The 25,097-nt window shown below is 32.8% G+C and overlaps 1 long non-coding RNA gene across 1 annotated transcript; it reads left to right on the top strand.

Moving 5' to 3' along the window:
* The first annotated feature begins 1,523 nt into the window (after window positions 1–1,523).
* LOC132719705 (uncharacterized) lies at window positions 1,524–24,973 on the top strand. The gene is made up of 2 exons (XR_009624267.1): window positions 1,524–1,666; window positions 24,803–24,973. It is a non-coding gene; the product is annotated as an uncharacterized LOC132719705 (long non-coding RNA).
* The last annotated feature ends 124 nt before the right edge of the window (window positions 24,974–25,097 follow it).

Raw genomic sequence — 25,097 nt, 5'->3', positions numbered from 1 at the left:
GACTAGGGTTTTCATACTGAGATTTACCTGTCGTGTGTACAATTTAAAAAACTTAAACATATTTTCTCTATATGTATTAAAAATATTTATTTTACAATAACGAATCATTAGGTCTTCCAAATAACAAATTTGAGCATTACATATCTTTTTATTTCTAACCCACAAACTAAGTCTTAATATAGAAAATGACATGCATTAACAATTTTCTAATGAGTTAAATCTATTGAAGCGAATTTGATCTAAGCTATATGAAATGTTTAACTGATATCACGTCAAAACTTGCATTCATAAGTAACAGGATAGACTTATTGGATCAGACTGGTAAACTCGACATATTGGTGCAAAAACACATAAAAGTAGCTTAACATTTCATAAGTTTCAGATATTAATTTGTTAATATTCATTTCATATATTAAGTACTGGTTAATTAATATGCTGACATCTAAGAAAATGTTCTGGAACAGTGACTGAAAACAATTCTGTGGAAGATAAGCAAGGCCTATGTCTATAACTTTCATTCTTGTTGTTGTAACAATTAGTTTTGATAAAATTTGTGGTAATTTTTTTTGTTTCAGTATGTGTGTGAGTATGGGTTTTGTGTGAGGGAACCTCGACCAAAACCCTTTGCTCCAGCACATCAACAGGGTTTGGGGAGACGACAACATTTTCACCTTTTATCAACTGGAACCCCCCCAAAAAAAAACCAAGGGGCGATTTTGTTGTAGAGGGCTGGGTTTTGTAGAGTTTGATTTTTCCCGGTAAAGAAAAATTGTTGTCTTTAAAAGCATGTTCTGCATAAATAAAAAAATAATCCAAAGCAAATTTGAAACAAAACAAGTAGGGAAAGCTTTTAAAAGGGTTTTATGTGATTTTAAAAAAAGTTTTAAGATCCTAAACGGGGGTAAGATCGTACTTGCATTTTTGATTTTCTGAAGCCAAATGATTTTCATAAAAAAAAATTTAAAACTTTTTAAAATTTGGGATTGGGCCTTTTTTTTTCCAAAAACAAATTTCTGGCAACATAAAAGAAATTTGGGTTTGGGTTTAAAGTTAAAAGATTTGACCTTCCAAAAACGACGAACATTAGTGCCCCCACAAATAAAAATGATTTTACAGTACTTATGAAATTACAAGTGACCATCAGTGTAATGTTAGGTCTGGTTGAACCGATTTTCAGACCAGGGATGGAATGGACCTACATATCAGAATTGTAAAGGTTGCTCAATTCAAATCACTTGACCCTCAATGACTTTAGTTCGAATCTCGTGAGTCACGTTACATTTTTCCGTGACAGAAAGCTGGTCAGTAAACTTACTGAATTTTAGTTCAGTGTGAAATCTGAGGTTTTCTTTTACCAAAGCTGTAAAGTAACAATATGGTCTTAACAGTGTCGGTGTGCTTTAAATAAAATCTAACAAAACAAACAAACTGTATCAGTGGGAAATTGTGATTGCTGCTAGTAAGCATTGAGAGTTTACATAAAACTTTTTTATACTGGCAATATAATGGCTGGATGTTTTACTATTGAAGGGTGTGGTTGTTGTGGAGGGTGTGGCTGTGAAAAGACGTGTTCACAATGTGAACCTGGACTTCCGGCATATAACCAAAGTGAAAGCTGCACCAAGGAAGCTAACTGTTGTGGATCTAAAGTTAGAATGAGAACATTGTACGTATTCTCTTCAAAATTGTCAAAATGCAATTTTCATATTATCAGATACAATTTCTACTATTTTGATGAAAAATTTTAACATCTTTATCAAAATTTTAAGCCTCATTTTATTTTTTGTTAAGCAAATCTGTACTCAAAATTCCTTTTTTTAATGCAACCAGGTAAACATAACGTATTGTAGACTATAAAAGGTAGACTATTTAAACACATGTATACCGTTTATCCTTTAAAGTGCTTGTATATGATTTTCATTATTTGAAAATAACATTTTATGAAAAAAAACAACAACAACCATAACACCCCCATAAAAGAAACACACAAACGCGCACGCACGCACGCGGGCGCGCGCGCGCACACACACACACACACACACACACACGCACAAACAAAAACTTCAGTTAGATTTTTGTTCTTTTAATTTCCATGGCCGGCTACTTCGATTCGTTTTCCAAACTAATGCCTAGTATGCAAAAGTACAAAATAGCTTAGCACGAACTATTTCTACTGTTATTTAGAATGCTTTGAAACGTAAGAGTGTGTTTCGTAAAGAGACTGGCCATACTACACGCATGTGCGTGTTTGTCTTGGCGTATGAACTATGACGTCAGCAAGTCGGCGTGCGTGTTTATCTTGAACTATGCTCTTATGACGTCCAACCAAAGCATCCAGGAATCCAAATTTTGTATATGTTATGATTTCCTCTGGTTCTTCAAAGGGAAATTTGGAAACTTTTTGAAATTTTGGGTCAAGCTTTATTTGGGCCCCTTTAATTCGTCAAACGCGGTACTTGAAAAAAAGAAGGGAGACTAAAGAACGGATTTTAATAAAGTTCGACATTTTTCTTCTATGAAAAATTAACGCGGACAGAATTTTGAAGAAATACAGCGTTTTCATTGGATGAAAAAAGCTGGACACTAAATCATTGAAATTGTTGTTTTAACTATTACCGTAATGTCCAGAAATGGCATTATATCATTATTCTGTGGTCCCAAAAGATATCAAACAATTGTTTTAGTATTTGGACAATTGTTTAAAAATTAAAAAATTGCTATTTTTTAAGGTTCGTATACACTGACGGCTGTGAACTACATATGTTCAAGGACGCTCGAAAAATTAAGTGATGGAAAAAGAGGGATGGGAAAACACCAACAGAGGTAAAACAGCGGAAAGTCTACCAAAACGCTTACGAACGTGGCAGGTGAACTTGTTGCCAAAAAAGTCGTAACTTCCGGATAATAAACCAAATGGCTTAACTTTATGTTATTTTCTGTCATCTAAGCAAATCAATTATGTTTATATAATGAGACATCTTATAACTTTTTATTTAAACATGTTTCTTCTACTGTTATCCTGTATTCAGAAAAGACGATTATTTAATAAACAACCTCAAAAGCATTTTGTGCTTGTATTTCTATGAAATAAAAAGGTATCTATCAAAACATGTTTGCTCATATTGATAATCAACACTGTAAACTATTAAAATAAACTAAAAAACTTATGCCCTGGGTTTCAAAAATTAAAAGAAATATGAAGCAAGAAATAGTTTGTCTTTTTTCATTTCTTGAAAAACTCAAACGAGAGTATACAATTAAGCAGTGTTCAGCATTTTATTATCAGTTTTTACACTAATACTATTTTAAATTCATGGTTTTAAATTGCTGCAATATGTAAAATCATCTAAATTTGTTATATGTAGGAATTTGTAAAGGATAGCTTTGATAAATTTTAATAAGTCGATCGTGGTCTATATACCATATTAAGGTTATATTGTGAAGCTTAATTATGGTGTTTGAAAAAGGATTGATGTTAATCAATTTTGAAGTGTTAGGATCGACAGTGTGTAGGTACTGGACTAAGTGTTCATCGTCAATCAATACCTGAAAAAGAAACAACATAAACGATAACTATTGCATAATTGTATACTTCCATCAATTAATTATAATTACCGCTACGTTTTAATCACTTTGATTCTGTCTTGTCATAAGCCTATTCTGTTTTGGTCATAAGCCTATTCTGTTTTCGTCATAAGCCTTTTCTGTTTTGGTCATAAGCCTATTCTGTTTTGGTCATAAGCCTATTCTGTTTTTGGTCATAAGCCTATTCTGTTTTGGTCATATTAAAATTTGGAAACAAAGTGATCCCTCGGAACTCCCAACTTACAACTGCCACACGGCACTTAACACCTGCTGTTGTGAAGTTTAAAAATCTGGAAACAAAGTGATCCCTCAGAAGCATAAATCACAACAAAATTACATAAGAATTGAAGACTCGGTCTGATTGAGTCTGTACATGGGGGACAATGAATAAGTGCAACATCCCTCACGCCCCTAGCACCGACTTGAGCGGTACTCAATTCTCAACACTTAATAGTGCTGGCATCAATGATCCCGAAGGACCAGAAAAATAGAACAACACTGAAGTGAAGTACGGGGCAACTTTTTAAAGCTGCCAATTTTCCTAAAAGCCTAATTTTCAGCCTAACGAAATTGCGGTATTAACCATTGGGTTTTTACCATGTAAATTGTGAAATGAAAGAAAATACGATTACAAATGATGTCTAAGAAATACATCCTTTTTAGCAAAGTAAACATGTACAATGCTCTTTGCTCTTTGAACCCATGACTTTGGTTACAAGAAAATATTGAAATGTTCGGAAAATGAGGTCTTCTTACATATGTAAACTACATTTGTTGTTATGTAGTAAGTAGCAAGTAAATAAACTTTTCGCTGCGGACTCATTTATTTAATTAAGGGAATATAGGTCCAAGTAGGTTGAAAAGAAAACATATGTTCAATTAAAACTGACATAAACGGCGATGTAGACAACCGTAACTTTGCATTGTTGCACACTGGAGGATATTCAATAGCCAAAAACATTACGTGACACATCAAAGTAATTGTTAAGCCTTTATACACCGTCAGACTATGTCATTATCAAAAATGTCACAAGAAAAGCATTGATGCAAAGCATCAAAGGCGACGCCAAAAAAAATTGATCAAGTTTTGCACCTTAATACTTTGAACGCCGCCTTTCCTTGCTAAGATGCAAAGACAATTTTTAGACAATAAACAAATCACTAATAAGAGTCATGCCATTTAGAGAGAATTTCTTCAGATTTATTTTACCAAGTACAAGGATACCCGAGTCATCAGCATATGATAAAAGCTTATTGCTCTTAGGGTTGCCGACATGTCATTGACATATATTACACATAAAAGAGGACCTAGAATGAACCTCAGGGGAACAACATAGGTACTCGAGCAGTAGTAGAATGAGTACCAGCCATATCCACCAGCTACTGTTCATCAGAAATAAGACTTGAACCATGTAAGAATGTCATTACCTATCGCAGATGCTAGAAGTTTCATGAAGAAGAAGAAGAAGAAGAAGAAGAAGAAGAAAAAGAAGAACTTCTTCATGTGCAGTATAGTGTGATCAACTGTATCAAATGCCTTTTGTAGATCTAAAAGTATCATGCATACAATACTGCAATTGTCCATTTCAAATTAAATACAATCTGTTAAAAGAATCAAACATATGTCAGTTGAAAAACCACTTCTAAACCCTGACTGAAACTGCTTGACCATGACTCGAACCCATGACTGTCAGAAGATCAACTGAGTTATCCGGCCGGCTACACATTTCCTCTTTCATAATGGACAGTTCTAAACCACAGCATATTTCCCCATTATATTGATTTGTGTCCTTGAATTTCTGATGTTTACAGAGTAAAGTGAATTAAACTTATTTGCAGTCACAAAGTTATTTGCAGTCACAGGATGAGAAAAACTTTCAGCTTGACCTGAACTCGAATCTGTGACCCACAGAATAATGTACTGCGGCTGTAGCGATTGTACGGAATTCCGTAAGGGCCATCGCCTATGAATGTGTTGATCTAAAACGCGATAGTCGATAGTACGATGGTGAAAACGCGAAATCACGAAACGACGATGGTGAAAACGCGAAAGCACGATGATGAAAACGCGATAGTATGATGATGAAAACACGACAGTACGATACTACGATGATGAAAACGCGATAAACTATCGTGTTTTCACCACCGTACTGTCGCGTTTTCACCATCGTAGTTTCGTGATTTCGCGTTTTCATCATCGTACTGTCGAGTATCGCGTTTCAGATCAAACCATTCATAGGCGATGGCCCTAACGGCATTCCAGATGTTAATCTGAAACGCGATAGTCGATAGTGCGATGGTGAAAACACGAAATCACGAAACTGCGATGGTGAAAACGCGATAGTACGATGATGAAAACGCGATAGTACGATGATGAAAACGCGACAGTACGATGGTGAAAACGCGATAGTACGATGATGAAAACACGACAGTACGATGATGAAAACGCGATAGTACGATGGTGAAAACGATAGTACGATGATGAAAACACGACAGTACGATAATGAAAACGCGAAATCACGAAACTACGATGGTGAAAACGCGACAGTACGATGTTGAAAACACGATAGTTTATCGCGTTTTCATCATCGTAGTATCGTACTGTCGCGTTTTCATCATCGTACTTTCGCGTTTTCATCATCGTGCTTTCGCGTTTTCAACATCGTAGTTTCGTGATTTCGCGTTTTCACCATCGTACTATCGACTATCGCGTTTCAGATCAACGCATTCATAGGCAATGGCCCTAACGGCATTCCGTACGATTGAGCTTTCTGGCCGCTTACACATTTTCTACCCTAAATTATGAGCAGTTTTTAACCATGACAGATACTTTTAGATTTTTTAATTAACAGGTAGATTAATTCTTAATTAAACAAATAAGAAAAAAACTTACATACTCATAGCCTTAATCAAAATAACAATTTATATATTGTATAATTATTTTTACTAAAAAACGGCTTATACATTTATTGGTTGTGCCATTATTTATAACAGGTCAATTTGAAAGTGAACATAACTGTACTAATACATGTACAATATCTATTTTTTGTAGATAAAAAGCTTACCTTTTTCTTTGATAAGAAATTTTATGGAGGCTGATTTGTATTTTGCATCAGGGGGCACCGGGCGAAAAGATGAAAATACAACAAACGAATCATTTTGTGGTAGATTGTATTTTCATGTTTTCATCTGGCGCCTGGTTACTTTTTGTACTTTGTTGGTTTTCATGTGGCACAAATCACCCACTATAAAATTTAGTGCACAAATTAATTTAAGTGCAAGTAACGATCTACTCTATGAAAAGTCTGTAGTTGGGTTGACTCTGGATACCTGGGTCCTTCCATTACAAATAGATAAGACAGAAGCTGTCCTTTTCTAACTATGCACATGTTAGATAAAAAAATAGAATTACAATTCAGAATATGATTTTTTGAGACTTTATAAATTATATTGCTTGATCCAAATTTAAGGACATTTTCTACCCTTAAAAGACCAGTACTGACCTTCTAGCACAGAGAGTGTGAAATATATATCTATATTGCCATGCAACTGTCCGGTTGAATTGCACCATAGACCCTGCCATCACTAGTAATGGCACTAAATTAACCTCAATTCTGGATAGGTCATTATGTAACCTGCCAAATCTCACAAGTTCAGAAGATAAACCACAACATGCAGGCTAAGATTCCTTTAACTGTATTATAGATATTATTAATAGCCAGCTATCACTGTTATTAACCTTTAACCTGTATACTAATTGTTATGTTGTATGGATGATAACAAGATTCAAACTATTCTACTATTTATTATAACCATTTAATACATGTTAAGACCAGAGCTCAAGTGAGAATGATTCAGGTATCAGAGAGGCATCATCATATATATAACATAGCATTAATGAATATCAAGTAAAGGGAAGTAGTCCCATTAACTGTACAACTAAACATGTAAAGAGTTATCTGATCTTGATATCATAACACTAATCAATACATGTATTATCATTTATAACTTTAAATGAAAGTCCTCAGTCACTTTAATTATAATGTCATAACTGTAACCCTTTAAATACAGAAATATTAAAAGTCTCATCATATCCATTTACTAAGATATACATGTATGCACATAACATTAACAATTCCCAGTTTCTATTAAATAAATATGAAATCCTAACATTAAAATTAACATTGGTACTAATGAATGGAATTCAAAACCTAGTAGAAAGAAAACTATAATGTATAAACTCTATTATAGATACTATTATTAGCCAGCTTACACTGGGTATAAACACATATAACCTGTATACCAATCAAAACCTTTATAATCATTTTATATAAATTTAAATGCAAGTCTCATCAATCATAACTGTAAGTCTTTAAATATAGAAATATTGTAAGTCACATTATATCCATATACTAAGATATACATATATGCACATAACATTAATAATTCCCGGTTTCCATTAAAAATAAATATAACATCCTATTAGCATTAGTACTTGAATGGAAATTCATAATCTTGTAGAAAGAAAACTATAATGTATAGTATAAAAGTAAAAAAAATCTCAAGTAGTCTATATCATATAATAAAGATTGAGTTGTGTGAGTGTCTAAACATTAAATGCATATCTCTTGCAGTAACAAATACTGTTCTATTATACTTCACTATATAACTAACTGCATATACATTGTACATAAAGTGTTAAAAATTGATAACTTCGGGATGTTATCCTTTCTCTGTTTCAATATATGGACATGAGCACCTATATGCATAGCTTTAATTTTCCAACTTTCATTTTAACCAAAGGTTATTTTATAAACAATTTATATACAAACACATAGAAAATAATAATTAGCTTCACATAGTGATTAGAAGATTCCTGTAGCAGAATACCGTTGGTATGTACTAACTAAACAAACTACAAAAATCCAGTCTATACGGTATATAAAGCCAGTAAAAAAAAATCTATTAATATTCACTCCTCAGGGCCTCTGTGCCTTTGATGACCTTACAACTGGTAAATTTTATACAACAAAAATAAGTAAGTAATACCTAAGATAGACAGAAAAGAACAAATAATTTAGTAAACATGAGTTACTTCCCCTTAAAATAGAGAAAAACCTGAAACCCAAAAGAACACCATGAACAGCAAAATTATGAAATGTTGCAGGCTCAGTTTTATTAAGCCATGCAAAGTAATGGTAAAGTATTCATAAAAAGTTAGATGTCCATGTGACAGCAGTAATTGCAGAAAATCGGATAGCTTTCAACATCCGGATACTGGTACACTTTGTAAAAACAATAATTCTGTGCAATAGATAAACGTAATATGGATAAAATCAATAGGATAATTGTTTAAAACAGCTCCATTACCAATCTTAATACTCATTTGCAGGTAAACGTTCTTCTTGTTGAAAAAATATACATGAATGAAAAAGAATACGGCATCAATGTAGACCACAACGATATTCGAAATCCGGGTTTTAATATCGCCAATAAAGCTATGGGACAAGCTGTTAAACTAAGCCTGCAATTTCGTGAAAATAATATCACAATGCACATGCTTTTTACATAAAGTTATTAAATACAAATATAACAACATATTAATTACTTGATTTTTACGAATCAAAAATAAAACTAATTAACACAACATGACATTAACTGCTTATAATAACAGCTCCTTCCATAGGCCAAAATAAAAAGCATTCCATAAGAGACAACGCCGTTCACCGGCGTCGCCAATAAACGCGAATATATAATACTTTATATCACTAAAGTTTTCCTTCTGTAATTATTTATAAGTAATCGGAAATTACTTATGAATTAAGAATAGAGACACGTTTTGACGTCAGTCTAATTACAACTAGTACAAAAATCTTCCCGATTGTTCATTTGGGTATTCAGGTCGTTTTTTTAATATGTACAGAATCTTTTTGTGCAGATATCTAAGTCTGCACAATACATTTCTTGACATTGCATATGCCTTTGATAGACCTAACGGGAAAGGTTGCAGGTAGTATCATCCTTGAATTCCTTGACTCAAGTGAAAAAAAACAGGCTATAATATAGCAATAACGTAGAAGAGCAGTTTAAAAATTTCTTGATTCCAATTTTGGTACATAAGTTTAGTAGTTATGCAAAATATCTAATACATGTAGCTCCAGTGACTGTAATTCATTTATACATGTAATAGTTAATAAAATGCCAGGAATTTTACCATTTACGCTCTGGGATATCCGGCTTTTACATATTTTAAGATTGTATAAACCTGATGTGCTCAGTTAGCATATCATGGCTTAAAACTTAAATAATACATGGATAAAGTAAGGAAATTGACAGAAAAACCATTAGAAACATATCTTACTTGCAAGACGTCTGCATATGGCACTAAAGTAAACTTAGTAACGCTACCTTCAGAAAATGGAATTGCCATTCTTAATATGTCGGTCCAGCCAAATACCCATGTTTTGACCATTAGCTCGTTATTTTGTCTTAAAACAAATATATGTAGCATAACTGTCTCAGAGACTCCCCCATACACGTCGAAATTAACATCTGTTGTATCCAGTAAGTTGATAGCGAACCTGTATTAATATATACAAAATGACTGACTTGGTTTTTGAAACGGCGATAATGGCTTTCCCAAACCAACAAAATATTTGAATACCCAAATTCCCGCCAGACTCAATCCGGGTACACCCCATATCATGATCCATCCACGTGTTTTCTATGAATATGGAATAGAATATCAAAACTGTGTAATAACCAAAATTTAGTGTGTAGAAACGGATGTATAAGTACCATTCCGTGTACAGCACGTGCATTAAAGAAAATTCAGTATTACCCATCCCAAGCGCCACCTTCTGGCGCCGTGATGTAAAATTCTAAACTTCCACCAACACCAAATGTCCCAGGAATCAACCAATCAAAGCCATCTGAAACATCTTTCTACAAAATATGACATTATATATCAGTGTTATTGTAACTAACATTATGCATGTATATCTTACTATTAAAAGATTAATTTATATAGTAACTTATAATATTCGTTTACAGCTGCTATTTTGTAATGGTATTCATTGCATTATTAATTTCCTTGTAATGTTGCCGTCGGTATATATGGGATGGAAGTATATATTCGAAATGGTAAATACTTCTCGAGACGAATTGACAAAAAAGCTGAAAATTATCAATATTCTCCCTTTTATAACGTCAGATGAAAAAACAACAACACGTGAATAATTTTTTCGCGAGTTTACCCCACTGATAAAAATATTATACACTTGCTGTTCATCCGATGAAATTTATTCCGTGCACTGAAACAGATTTTCCTTTGTGATTTCTATGGGATAGCAGGTAAAATATCCACTGTTTGTAATAATCTAAGCTGGTATCTGGTATGAGATAAAAGAACCAGTAAAAATTACGATAAAGATGATTTTGTTAAAAAAGAGCTAAAAAAAAAAACTTACCGCCGGTTGAAAGATTTCTATTGTTTTTGTCTTCATGAGATAGGAAAATCCGGGATCATATTGTTGGTTACTCCCCCAGATCCATGTTAAACCAGTACAAACGCCAGTTACATCATTGATTTTGGCGGCAAAGTATTCATTATCGGCATACTTCTCTGCACACGCCCGTCTTCCTGGATGGGCAGAGGTGCCTGTTATACGCATAGTGTAGTTAACAAACCTTCTATCCGACAAAACCACACGAAAGTAAAATATAACATATTCTGAAACGGTATTAGGGAAGCGCATTTTGAAATGGGTAAATGAAACGAAGGGAATAGATTTTGTACATATAATACACAATGTTGAGCTGCTTTTTTATTTGTTTTATATTGTTTTATCGGATGTCGTTGAAATATTCAGTACGCGGGTACATTTGCAGTCGATAATCTTTTTTTAATCTATTTAATTTGAAACATTTAAAGTCACTGGCATCCGCTTTCATTGTGAACATATAATACCGATGATTAAATATGCATTATCTACTTAACTGTTTAAAAATCATCTAAATGACAATGATTATTGGTAAATAGTTTGACATGCTGTTTCAGTACAACCGGAAATTTCGGTAAAGCTTTAGACAAAGGAAAATTCATGAAGAGAATCTAAGCTGATTTATGTACACAATGCAGTGACAAGCAAAAGATCCTTAACTCTGTAGTCAGTGGTCATTTCACGAAAGTAATAATATATACCAAGTTTAAAAGATATAGTTAACAGTCAAGATCATCCTCAAATTGTAAATAGTGAATCGATTGACTTGACTTACTCAATACTGAACTTTTTACGGTACATTACCATGTATACTGAAAAGCAGATTTTCTTCACAAAGACGTTAACATCTACGTCATTCCTTGACGACTTTTTCAGTTAGTCTTTTTTCCACTCAAAAACCACTTTTATCAACTTATATATAAAAAGTTTAATGTCATGTCTCTTACCTTTTATTATTTTATTTTTACTTTGATAATGGACTAACGCTAGAAAGCCATATAGAAGTAGTACAGATTGTTCATATTGTCCGCAGGATATAGTTTCTATTGTAAAATTTAACACAATAACTATTCAATAACGGTCTTTTCATAATTGATGCAATTTTAACTGTGTTTCAGTTCGAGTTTTCATACTTTAAGTACACACGCATAGAGACTTTGTGCTCTATTTTGTGCATATTATACATGTTATACATCCCTGATGAAGGCATAATACGCCGAAGGTACATGGGTATTTATACTTTAGATCTTTTCTCTCAATTTATTGGTTTTATGCAGGGAAAGCATACAGTCGCCACCTTGTCCGTCTGTCTATCTGTACGTCCGTAGTCTTGTCCGGAGCATAACTTAAAAATCCTTTGATATAATTTGTTTAAACTTCACACAGTAGTAGAGGACATTAAGACAGAGTGCAGTGTCAAATAACCATCACTCTGTATTGTCCCGTGTTTTCATTATCTCCCCTTTTAGAAAAATCATGTCTGGGACATAACTCTAAAATTATAAAATATATCAACATGAAACTTTGTAGGTAGATAGATTTCAATAAGAAGTGTGCAATTCATAAGAACCGTAACTCTGCCCTACCTTATTTTGGAGTTATTGCCAATTATTCTGTTTTACACTTTGACCTTTTCCGGGACATAACTCTATAAATATATATCAACATGAAACTTTGTAGGTAGATGGATCTCATAGGGTAGAGGTGCTTGGCAAAAGAATCATAACTCTGTTTTGCCCCGTTTATGAATTATTTTCCCTTTTATAAAATTTTTATCCGGGACATAACTATAAAACTATAAGAGATATAAACTTGAAACTTTGTAGATTGATAGATCTTAATAGGTAGATGTGCAGTGCATAAGAATTGTCACTCTGCCTAGTCTAATTTTGCAGTTATTGCCCTTTGTTCATTTTTACACTTCGAACTTTGTCCGGAAGATAACTCTAAAATAATATGAGATATCAACACGGAACTTTGTACAATTCTGCCAATTATGAATACATTTGAGCACTCATATAAATATCCGACGCCACTTCGGTTCTGTATGTTAACAAGAATTAATATTGAATATATAGTTAATAATATAATGTTACAAAAACATCACACAAACTTAAAGGGATTCCATTGAGGTATTGTGGCACGATGGGGGAAAGATTTTCCCGAGATTTTTTGACCGTTTAATGTAGGTCTGGAGCAAATTTTCATATCATTCCCTCACCCAGATGACATGCCCTAAACCCGATTTTCGAGAATAATCATATTTATTTTAATATATTGAAAAGCTCAAACAGTTTAGTCTAGTTTAATTAAGTTTGTGCCCAGCAATTTTCACAGTTGTTACACTATTTTTTCTATTTTGATATCATGATATAAGTTTTTTGTTTTAAATTGCTGTACGACCTTTTTTAATTCTCTTGACAGTAACACATTTTATTATATTCTTTACAAACATATGAAAAAACTAGAAATGTGTCCATAGGACACGGATGCCCCCACACGCCACTATTCTGTCAATATTATGACTCTAGGTCAAATATTTTTTGGACTACATGTGCCACAGGTTGAATACTAAAAATCAACAAAGGGCCATAATTCTGTTAAATTTGCAAAAATTCCTTCCTTTACTACCATCTACACATTAAGGTTGTTAATTCCTAGAAGTTTAAGCAAAATCTGCCATCCGGTTTAAGAGGAGTTGCGTTCACAAAATTTCTACATAGTATATAGTGAAAAAAATCAACAAAGGGCCATAATTCTGTTAAAATTATTCGCAGCAAAAATTCCTTCCTTTACTACCATCTACAGATTAGGGTTGTTCATCTCTGTAAGTTTAAGCAAAATCTGCCATCCGGTTTAAGAGGAGTTGCGTTCACAAGATTTCGGGACGTACGTACGGACGAACGGACGGACAGACAGACGGACGGACGGACAAGTGCAACGCTATATGCTCCCACATTGTTGGGGCATAATAACAAAAGTAAAGGTTTTTTTAAACAAATTGACAACGATTTGATATAAACGTCTGTATCTTATTTTAAGGATAGTTATTAAATGTAAGAATTTGAAATAGAGATAGCTTTGCCTCAGAGTTTTTGTGTTCTATATACCGATAAATGTAATGTTGTGAAGCTTCATTACGGTGTTTGAAAAAGGATCGATGTTGAACAATTTTGCAGTGGTAGGGTCGACAGTATGTGGATACTGAATTAAGTTTTCATCGTCCATCAATACCTAAAAGAAAAAACAACACATTCATTCCAAGTTTGGTATATAGACTTATATAGTAGTTTTGTAAAACAGCTGTAATACTAGTATTTAGTGGTGGTTATTCTTTTATATTTGTTAACTAGTAGCCACGAATTTCATCAATTATGCTTTTAGATATATGCTTACCTATTTTGGAATTGAATAAATCTAATTAGCTTAGTTAGAATATCATGGCTTCAAACTAAAAAAATATGTATGGATAAAGTAAAGAAATTGATATAAATTACATCATTAAAAAATATCTTACTTGAAAGACGTCTGCATACGGTACTATAGTGACCTTTGTAACACTTCCTTCAGAAAATGGAATTGCCATTCTTAATATGTCGGTCCAGCCAAATACCCATGTTTTGAATATTAGCTCGTTATTTTGTCTTAAAACAAATATATGTAACATAACGGTCTCAGAGGCTCCCCCATACACGTCGAAATTAACATCTGTAGTATCCAGTAAGTTGATTTCGAACCTGTATTAATATATACAAAATGACTGACTTGGTTTTTGAAACGGCGATAATGGCTTTCCCAAACCAACAAAATATTTGAATACCCAAATTCCCGCCAGACTGAATCCGGGTACACCCCATATCATGATCCATCAACGTGTTTTCTATGAATATGGAATAGAATATCAAAACTGTGTAATAACCAAAATTTAGTGTGTAGAAACGGATGTATAAGTACCATTCCGTGTACAGCACGTGCATTAAAGAAAATTCAATATTACCCATCCCAAGCGCCACCTTCTGGCGTCGTGATGTAAAGTTCTAAACTTCCACCAACACCAAATGTCCCAGGAATCAACCAATCAAAGCCATCTGAAACATCTTTCTACAAAATATGACATTATATATCAGTGTTATTGTAACTAACATTATGCATGTATATCTTACTATTAAAAGATTAATTTATATAGTAACTTATAATATTCGTTTACAGCTGCTATTTTGTAATGGTATTCATTGCATTCTTAATTTCCTTGTGATGTTGCCGTCGGTATATATGGGATGGAAGTATATATTCGAAATGGTAAATACTTCTCGAGACGAATTGAAAAAAAAAGCTGAAAATTATCAATATTCTCCCTTTTATAACGTCAGATGAAAAAAAAAACAACACGTGAATATTTTTTTCGCGAGTTTACCCCACTGATAAAAATATTATACACTTGCTGTTCATCCGATGAAATTTATTCCGTGCACTGAAACAGATTTTCCTTTGTGATTTCTATGGGAAAGCAGGTAAAATATCCACTGTTTGTAATAATCTAAGCTGGTATCTGGTATGAGATAAAAGAACCAGTAAAAATTACGATAAAGATAATTTTGTTAAAAAAGAGCTAAAAAAAAAAACTTACCGCCGGTTGAAAGATTTCTATTGTTTTTGTCTTCATGAGATAGGAAAATCCGGGATCATATTGTTGGTTACTCCCCCAGATCCATGTTAAACCAGTACAAACGCCAGTTACATCATTGATTTTGGCGGCAAAGTATTCATTATCGGCATACTTCTCTGCACACGCCCGTCTTCCTGGATGGGCAGAGGTGCCTGTTATACGCATAGTGTAGTTAACAAACCTTCTATCCGACAAAACCACACGAAAATAAAATATAACATATACTGACACGGTATTAGGGAAGCGCATTTTGAAATGGGTAAATGAAACGAAGGGAATAGATTTTGTACATATAATACACAATGTTGAGCTGCTTTTTTATTTGTTATATATTGTTTTATCGGATGTCGTTGAAATATTCAGTACGCGGGTACATTTGCAGTCGATACTTTTTTATACCTATTTAATTTGAATCATTTAAAGTCACTGGCATCCGCTTTTATTGTGAACATATACATTTGTTATACTGATGATTGAATATGCATTATCTACTTAACTGTTTTAAATCATCTAAATGACAATGATTATTGGTAAATAGTTGACATGCTGTTTCAATATAACCGGAAATTTCGGTAAAGCTATTAGACGAAGGAAAGTTCATGAAAAGAATCTAAGCTGATTTACTCTGTAGTCAGTGGTCATTTCACGAAAGTAATAATATATACCAAGTTTAAAAGATATAGTTGACAGTCAAGATCATTCTCAAAATAATTTTGTCATTTTATATTATTTTTAAATATATTTCCATTTTAATCGATTGACTTGACTTACTGAATACTGAATTTTTTACTATACATAACCAGGTATTCTGAAAAGCAGATTTTCTTCACAAACACGTAAACAGCTCTATCATTACATGACGACTTTTTCAGTTAGTCTTTTTTCCACTCAAAAATCACTTTTATCAACTTGTTACATATATATCAAACGTTTAATGTCATGTCTCTTACCTTTTATTATTTTATTTTTACTTTGATAATGGACTAATGCTAGAAAGCAATATAGCAGTAGTACAGATCGTTCATATTGTCTGCAGGCTATAGTTTCTATTATAAAGTTTAACACAATAACTATTCAATAACGGTCTTTTCATAATTGATGCAATTTTAACTGTGTTTCAGTTCGAGTTTTTCATACTTTAAGTACACACGCATAGAGACTTTGTGCTCTATTTTGTGCATATTATACATGTTATACATCCCTGATGAAGGCATAATACGCCGAAGGTACATGGGTATTTATACTTTAGATCTTTTCTCTCAATTTATTGGTTTTATGCAGGGAAAGCATACAGTCGCCACCTTGTCCGTCTGTCTATCTGTACGTCCGTAGTCTTGTCCGGAGCATAACTTAAAAATCCTTTGATATAATTTTTTTAAACTTCACACAGTAGTAGAGGACATTAAGACAGAGTGCAGTGTCAAATAACCATCACTCTGTTTTGTCCCGTGTTTTCATTATCTCCCCTTTTAGAAAAATCATGTCTGGGACATAACTCTAAAATTATAAAATATATCAACATGAAACTTTGTAGGTAGATAGATTTCAATAAGAAGTGTGCAATTCATAAGAACCGTAACTCTGCCCTACCTTATTTTGGAGTTATTGCCAATTATTCTTTTTTACACTTTGACCTTTTCCGGGACATAACTCTAAAAGTATATATCAACATGAAACTTTGTAGGTAGATGGATCTCATAGGGTAGAGGTGCTTGGCAAAAGAATCATAACTCTGTTTTGCCCCGTTTATGAATTATTTTCCCTTTTATAAAATTTTTATCCGGGACTTAACTATAAAACTATAAGAGATATAAACTTGAAACTTTGTAGATTGATAGATCTTAATAGGTAGATGTGCAGTGCATAAGAATTGTCACTCTGCCTAATCTAATTTTGCAGTTATTGCCCTTTGTTCATTTTTACACTTCGAACTTTGTTCGGAAGATAACTCTAAAATAATATGAGATATCAACACGGAACTTTGTAGGTAAATAAATCTTAAGGGGTGGAACTGCAGTGCACAAGAACCGTTTATATGTCTTCCCTAATGTCGGAGTTATTGCCCTTTGTTCATTTTAGAAAAATATAATAGATCTCAATAAGTAGATATGCAGTGCAAAGAACAGTAACTCTGTCTTACCTAATTTTGGAGTTATTGCCGATTATTCATTTTTACACTTTGAACTTTGTCCGGAACATAAAATTATAAGAGATATCAACATGAAACTTTGTAGGTAGATAGATCTCATTGGGTAGAAGTGCAGTGCGAAAGAACCATTATTCTGTCCCCCCCCCCCTCTTAGAAAAATCTTGTCTGGAACATAAATCTAAAATTATAAGATATATCAACATGAAACTTTGTTGGTAGATAGATCTCAATAGGTAGATATGCTGTGCACAAGATCTGTTACTCTGCCTTGCCTTGCAAAGTTAAAAGCAAGCAACATATCTTAAGGGTGATTCAACATTATTCAAGTAGGAATATTGGAACCATCCACATCGAAAAAGCCAAATAGTAGAAACTAAAAAATACCACAAACACAACAATAATGGTCTGTCGAACGATCTTTAAGGATCGGAAATATAACATCTCTGATTGAATGTACGGGGCGACATTTTACAGCCTCCACACGGCACAAACAATGCTGATGCGGCGATAAAATAAGAATCCCTAAAGAAAGTCCAAAACGGCAAAATTGAAAATGTTGCAGGCTCAGTTTGTTTGTGCATGTTCATGGACGGTACCTTTAACTAAAAAAATCTTATTGCTTAAAAAAAAAATGTTTAATTCTCCAACCATCACTGACTTGTTGTCCTTAAATGAACAATGTTAACTTATGGAAGGGTATTTAAGCAAAAATTCCATTCATGTAAATTACTTTTTCTTGCATGTAAAATACATTGTTATTTTGTCCCTATTTTTAATTTCTGTGTCCTATTTTCTAATTTGTTTGTATGTAAATTTACACTTAATATGTAAATCATGCTGTGAATTCCCGGCATAAATTATTCTATGTGCCAATTTTTTTTACTAATTGTTCACGTTTGTAAATTGTTCAAATAAAATCACTCTTGTTGATTAAAACGTAAATATTGTCAAAATGTCTTTTAAACTTGAAAAAGTAATTGTTTAACTTCCAATTGTCCGTGTAAAAACTTCTTATTCCTTTTATGGAAAAAGTAAGACTTTGTAATTTGAGTTATTTTCACAATTTTATTTATATTTCTGTTGCAAATCGTAGATACATTTTCATGAAATTCATTGATTATAATTCAATGTTTCTGTCAATTTTTCAAAATTTCACAGTAAAGATTTCGAACTTAAGAGTATAAATTACATTTTAAAATTTTAAAATTAGAATTATGCATGCTATGGGACTTTCCGTCAATGTGATATAAATAGATCACGAGGCTCCCCTTACAGTACGCATCGTCCGGAATTTGCAACAAGGTTAGCGTAGCACACCACATAGGGTCAGTCTAAATCTTAAATGTTTATATGTGCGTAACTTCCTTATAGTTGAGAGAGAACCGCCTCTCTGATAGTGGGCGCGGTTTAGACTTTTTAATTTAACGATCCATCCTAATATTGTATTGTAAGTCTGCTGAGGAGTAGGCTGTTATCTCAAGGCTCGAATTTGAAGAAAAGTGATGTTTGAATAACAGAGGAGATTGTGTGAGTGTAAGTTCAGTACTAAATATATTGAACGAGTTGACTAGAATTATAATGTGCGAACCACTGGCAAGCATAGTATTTATTCATTCAAGAATTTCAAGAAATTCAATAGTGAACCTACACGGATATAATATTCGTTTTATCATATACCCAAGATAAAGACTGTTTGAAGTAAAAAAGTAACATTTTTCATTGACGCGCCTATAGTGTTTCGTCTTTACGCTATGATTGACGTCACGTCAAAATAAATGCATGGTTGTGCAAAATCATTTTAACGCTAAGAGCTCATGTTATTATGTAATTGGTTGAGGGAGATTCCATTATTGGTCCTAATGGGTGGGACTGCTAGCGCTACTACTATAACACTCATAATAAGTGAGAGAACTACTTTATATTATCCTAAAGGTTAAGAGAGAATATTCGCATATTTTGCATAATGGGTGAGAGCAAAGCACTATAAAACACACAATGAGCGAGAGAATTAATTGTTATATAGTATCCTAATAATTGAGAGAGAGAGATGTCATTATTTATCGTAATGGGTGAGAGGAATGAATCATACAACACTCAATGAACGAGAGAAGGTTGAAAGAGGTCATTTTTTGTCCTTATGGGTGAGAGCAAAGCACTGTAAAACACATTGTGGGTGAGAGAACTATCCAAAGGGTTAAGATAGATGTCATAATTTATCCCAATGGGTGAAGCAATGAATCATATTACACTTAATGAGTGCGAACATTTTCAGATAATTATACTAAGGGTTGAGAGAAGTTATTCTTTTCCTAATGGGCGAGAGCAAAGCATAATAAAACACATAATGTTGTGTGGCGGCATGGCAGAATGGTCGGACTAGTAATCTAATGATCGCGCTAGCTGCATGGCTTTAAACCCCGTCAGGGACAAGTCGTTGTTTCCTTGAGCAAAACTCAAGGAAACACTCATTGCTCAGTACTGGTTGGTACACTCATTGCTCAGTACTGGTTAGTTTCAGGAACAGATTCGAAAGTGTGCCTATAAGCTCTCTACAAAAATCGATCTATAATAAATTTTATATAAACCAAAGCACTATAAAACACACAGTGAGTAAGAGGACTATCATAAAGTATCCTTAGGGATAAGAGAGATGTCATAATTTATCCTAACGGGTAAGAATAATTAACCATACAACACTTAATGCGCGAGAGAACTAGCTATTACTCGTATATATTAGTCTATAGGTTGAAAGAGGTCATTATTTTTCCTAATAGGTGAGAGCATAACACTTTAAAACATATTATGGGTGAAAGAACTATTAAACATTATCCAAAGGATATTAATTCATCCTAATGGGTGAGAGCAATTATGTAACACTTAATAAATGTGAACGTTTTCAGATAAATATACTGCATGAGGACTTTGAGAGAAGTCATTATTTTTCTCTCTGGGCGAGAGTAAAGCACTATAAAATACACAACCAGTGTGAGGACTTTAAGGTTAAGAGAGATTTCCGGGTAAGAATTATTAACCATACAACACTTAATGCGCGAGAGAACTATTATATATTATCCTATAGGTTGTTAGAGAAGTCATAATTTTACCTAATGTGTGAAAGCAAAGCACTATAAAACACAGTGAGAGAATTATAATATATATTATCCTAATGATTGACAGAGGTGTTATATTTATCCTAATGGGTGAGGGAAATGAATCATATCTTAATGAACAAAAACTATCAGATAATTATCCTTTGGGTTGAAAGAGAAGTCATTATTTTTAGCACTATAAAACTTATCATGAGTGAAAGAATTATTATAGAAAACATTATGCTTTTTTCAAAAATACATTGGGTGTCTAGCTTATGGTTTCATCTTTTGAATCCTAAGTCGGACCAGGCCCTTCAACTTTGGTTTAAGGGTGATAAATACTCCAGATTCAGACATAAAATATATAATAGTTCCTAACTCATTAGGTGCTACATGGTGCTAATCTCACAATTCAATTGTTCAGAAGCATAGTTTATATAATCAAGTCAGTATTTCAATATAATAATATGTTTATACATATTTGCTACAAAATTGACGAAGTTGTCCTCCAGATAAGAGTCGAGTTGCTATTTATAGCACTTGGAAAACCATTGTGCATAAGTCACGATTGAAGCGCTCTCTGTTTTCAAAAAGTTGTAATTTCTATGTAGCTGGATACCCTTCTAAATTCTTATTTCTAACTTTTAAATGTTTACGAGACAAGATTCCTATTATAGCTTGTAAATGATGTTATATAACTTATAACTGATGCTATATAGAAATTCGAATAACGAGACTAAATATAAAATTTGCAAAGTACATGTATTTTGAGAAAATCTCATTAAGTAATTAGCAAATAAGGACATTACGTGAAAATTAAAACTTCAGCATTAACAATTTAAACTTACAAAATATGTATAATACATTTTACGTAAATAAATTTTATTTCAGGATTTGTGTGACAAAATGATATATCTTACACTATCGATTATCTAAATCCATACAAACATATAAGTAAAAGGAACATAGAAATAAGAAACTAGGACAAAGAATATTATTATATAAATTTGCCACAGTAGCCATGTAATGTACATGCAAGAATAAGTCATTTACATGAATGGATTTCTCTTAACGATGTAAGAATAAGTGATTTACAATGTTTTCGTGTTAAGCAATTAACATGAATGGAATTTTTACTGAATACCCTTCTATATAACTTTTCTTTCAGAAGAACTCAACTATCTGCGTATGTTATTTGAATCTGTGATAAACACTCATCATTTATATATCAAGACGCTTCAATTCGCAGCCAAATATAAATATCATTGTCTGTGAATCATATGCAAATTGTTTAAAACAAAAAGAGGAAAACATTTGGAAACCAAATATACAAGTTAAGGTTTGCATAAATAGATTATGTTATACTAAAATAAGCACAGGCATTGTTTTTACATAAATTTAATTATTCTGATGTCTACATGTGTATATCGGTTAAATCAGTATCAGTATCAGCGGTTTCCGGGCTTGTAATGTGTCTGGTGTTTGTTAAAGCATTGACGTTCCCTAAAATACATCATGTAATAAAGGAAATAATGTAAGTAAATGATAACTATGTTTTACTATAGAAAATGGCTTTATTTAAATAAATACTATGTTCATATTGGAGTAAGATACTTTAATTGTATAAATTTATTGAAATCTAGTGAATCTTTCCTGAATTTCATTTAGTGAATAAAATTATATTAAATATATTTGGGTATTACTGGTCTATTTTTATAAAAACTGCAAGTTTTTTTAATGACACTAGGTTTTCATACTGAGATTACGTGTCTGTGTACAATTCAAAACTTAACATATTTTCTCTGTATATATTCAAAAAATATTTATTTTACAGATCAAAAATTATCAGTTCTTCCAAATGTCAAATTTGAGCATTATATATCTTTAATTTTAACACACAAACTAAGTCTAAACATACAAAATGATATACATTAAACAATGTTCTAATGAGTTAAATCTATTGAAGCGAATTAAGTTATTGATATTTGATCTAGGCTATATGAACTTTTTAACTGATATCACGTCAAAACTTGCATTCATAAGTAACAGGGTAGACTTATTGGGATAAAACTGGTAAACTCGACATATTGTTGCAAAACGCATAAAAGAAGCTTTACAATTCTTAAGTTACGGATCTCTATATACATTTATTATGATTCATTTCATATGTAAAGTACTGGTTAATTATATGCTGATATCTACGAGATGTTCTGGAATACTGACTGAAAACAATAATGTAGAAGATAAGCAAGCCTATGTCTAATAATTTCATTTTTATGCTCCCCGAAGGGTTAGCATATAGTGGCCGCTTTGTCTGTCCTTCCGTAGAGTTTGATCTTCCAGGTTAAAAGATATTTTTGCCTTTAAGTAAGCACTGATCTGCGTTAATTTTAAAGAAGGCAGTGAAAATTTGAATGACGCAAGTAGCAAAGCTTTAAGGTTTCGTGTGATTTTAAAGCAGTTTTATGTATCCTAGGTGGGATAAAATACCGTAGCTTGCATTGGCAAAATGATATATGTTGGATTTGAAAGTCGTGAATTGACCTTCTCACGAAAACAACGAAAACAAATGCCCCGCAGATAATAATGATTTTAAGTATCAATGAAATATAGAATAGAATGATACAATCACTTAATCACTTGTCCTTCATTGACCTTAATGAAAATCCCGTGAGTTACGTTGCATTTTTCCATGACAGGAAGCTGACCAGTCAGCGTACTGAATTTTGTGTTCATTGTGAAATCTGAGGTCTCCTTTTACCAAAGCTGTAAAGTTACTCTATGGCCTTTACCGTGTAAGTGTGCTTTAAATAAAATCTAACAAAACAAGCAAACTGTATCAGTAGGAATTTTTTATTGCTGCTACTTAGCATTGAGAGTTTACATGACACTTGTTCCTACTGACTTCATAATGACTGAATGTTTACTATTGAATGGTGTGGTTGTTGTGGAGGGTGTGGCTGTGAAAATGTGAACCTGGACTTCCGGCATATAACCAAAGTGAAAGCTGCACCAAAGAAGCTAACTGCTGTGGATCTCATGTTAGAATGACAACATTGTACGTATCTTCTTCACAATTGTCGAATTGCAGTTTTCAGGTTATCAGATTAAACATTTCTACTGGCCCTTTTGATGAAAATTTTAACATCTTTATCAAAATTATAAACCTCGTTTTATTTTTTGTTAAGCAAATCTGTACTCAAAATTAATTTTTCTTTTTTATGCAACCAAGTAAACATTATAAGTATTGCATTAAATGCAGAATATTTAAACACATATATAACGTTTATCATTTTAAAATACTTGCACATGATTTTCATAATTTTAAAAATAACATTTTATGAAGAAAAAAAACAAAAAACCCCAAAAGCTTCAGTTAGATTTTGTTCTTTTAATTGCCATGGTCGGCTGCTTTGATTCGTTTTCCAAAGAATGTCCAGTATACAAAGGTATAAAATAACTTGACAAGAACTATTTTTTTCTACTACTAAAAATGGTTCGAAAAGTAAAATTGTGTTTCGTAAATAGACTGGTCATACTACACGCATGTGCGTGTTTGTCTTCGCGTATGCACTATACGTCAGCAAGTCGCACGTGCGTATTTGTCTTGGTCTATGCCCTATGACGTCAGCAAGTCATTATCAACACAAGCATCAGGATAGTCATTATATCACTGAACTTGTTGTATTAAACATATACCTGTATGTCCAGAAATGTGCTTATATCATTATGTCTGTGTCAAAAGATATCAACAATATTCATGATTTATATTTGGACATTGCTTTAAAACGTTATAAAATGCTATTTTTAGGTTCGTACCTGACGGCTGTGAACTGACTTATGTTCAAGGACCGCGAACATTAGTAATGGAAAAGAGAGGATGGGAAAACACAGACACAGAGGTAACAGCGGAAGTCTACCAAGACGCTTACGAACGCTGGCAGGTGAACTTGTTGCCAAAGTCGTAACTTCCGGAGAAAAACCAAATGGCTTAATTTATGTTATTTCTGTCATCTAAGCAATCAATATGTTTATATAATGAGACATCTTATAACTTTTTATTTAAACATGTTTCTTCTACTGTTATCCTGTATTCAAAGCAGACA

The sequence above is a fragment of the Ruditapes philippinarum genome, unplaced genomic scaffold (assembly GCF_026571515.1).
Source record: "Ruditapes philippinarum isolate M1 unplaced genomic scaffold, ASM2657151v2 ctg821_1_1_1_1, whole genome shotgun sequence".
Lineage (NCBI taxonomy): Eukaryota > Metazoa > Mollusca > Bivalvia > Venerida > Veneridae > Ruditapes > Ruditapes philippinarum.
The sequence above is the reverse complement of the archived record's forward strand: the minus strand, read 5'-3'. Positions and strand labels throughout refer to the sequence as shown.